The sequence below is a fragment of the Urocitellus parryii genome, chromosome 12 (assembly GCF_045843805.1).
Source record: "Urocitellus parryii isolate mUroPar1 chromosome 12, mUroPar1.hap1, whole genome shotgun sequence".
Lineage (NCBI taxonomy): Eukaryota > Metazoa > Chordata > Mammalia > Rodentia > Sciuridae > Urocitellus > Urocitellus parryii.
In genome coordinates, this window is record NC_135542.1 from 89,327,173 (window position 1) to 89,328,645 (window position 1,473).

General features: G+C 39.7%; 1 pseudogene; it reads left to right on the forward strand.

Moving 5' to 3' along the window:
• Positions 1 to 696: 696 nt before the first annotated feature.
• LOC113194156 (large ribosomal subunit protein mL42 pseudogene) lies at positions 697 to 1,113 on the forward strand (annotated as a pseudogene).
• Positions 1,114 to 1,473: the final 360 nt, after the last annotated feature.

A 1,473-nucleotide genomic window follows, 5' to 3' on the forward strand; every position in this document is an offset into this window, starting at 1 on the left:
GTGGGGAACAGGAAGGGGAAGTAGATTACAGGTGCCCACTCCAATTATCTTGCTAATATGGATAATAGGTACTCTGCTGGGGTAACAGCTAGGTAACAGGTGAGGAGGGAAATTGGAGAGAGTGTAATGACTTGGATATAGAGAAGGTGCTGATTATAAACAAAGTGAAGGGATGTCCATTCCATCTGACAACTCAGCTCAAATTGGATGCATGGAAGTTGCAGTACCAGCCCCATCATTAAGAATGGAGGTGGGATGGGTGCTGTGGCACACTCCTGTAATATCAGCAGTTGGGGAGGCTGAGGCAGGAGGATCACGAGTTCAAAGCCAGCCTCAGCAAAATTGAGGCGCTAAGCAACTCAGTGAGACCCTGTCTCTAAATAAAATACTAAATAGGGCTGGGGATGTGGCTCAGTGGTTAAGTGCCCCTGAGTTCAATCACCAGGATCCCACTCCCCTGCAAAAAGAGAACTGAGGTGGTCAGACTTTGTCTGTCTTGAAGGAGGGCTGGCATGTGCCACATGCTTCCTGAAGTGCCCTGCTAGTGTCCTGATGGACATCTGGCTGGAGCTGATTGACCTTGCAGTTCTGGGGACTCTTCCAGAAATAAAAATTGGTGTGCCTAGAAGCAGATTTTAAAGGCAGTTTCTCTTCAAAATATCTTTCATCATATATTGATAATCATCCTATGACACCATGGCAGCATTAAAATGGGTGATATCAAGAGACCTATCTTGAAGCCTTTATTTCCAGTCCGAAACAGAGCTTTATCTTGTGTTTGTCATAAATGTACATATTCTTCTCTTCCAGATGATTATATTTGCAAAGTAGAGCTTGCTTTAATCACTCATGGCAGGATGATCACAGGCTACCACCTTTCCGTGGATATTCCATGTGGACACGCAAAACCTATCACTCAACCAGATCCTGTGCACAATAATGAAGAAACACACGATCAAGTGCTGAAAACCAGAATAGAATGAAAGGATAAGCACCCTGAGCAAGGACCCATGACAAAAACTTAGCAAAAGCTACTTAACTGCTAAGTGTCACTGTTATCCTCAAGGATAGTATCACAGACGTAAGAAACTGAACCTTCCAAAATATGGATGATATTGAGATTCTTGAGAAAATCAAAGAGAAATGTTATCCTGTGTCTCATTTGCCATTTGAGAAAATGCAATCTGGTATATTCACTGTTATGTGATAAAATAATAATAATAAAATGTCTCTTCATATATTAGAATATGTATTTCTTTATCATTTCTGGATTTTGATATTCTTATTCAAAGTAACCTATCCCATCTTTTCTTTTGGGGTATATTAAAGTCTACCATTTATTTTTATGTGTCTGAGTATTTTTATGTTACCTAAACATTATTATTAGTATAAAGATGGTTAATAAAATGTGCATGTTTCTTAAGAAAAAAACAAAAGAGCTGAGATGTTTTTCCAACTGAATTCATGAGTCAG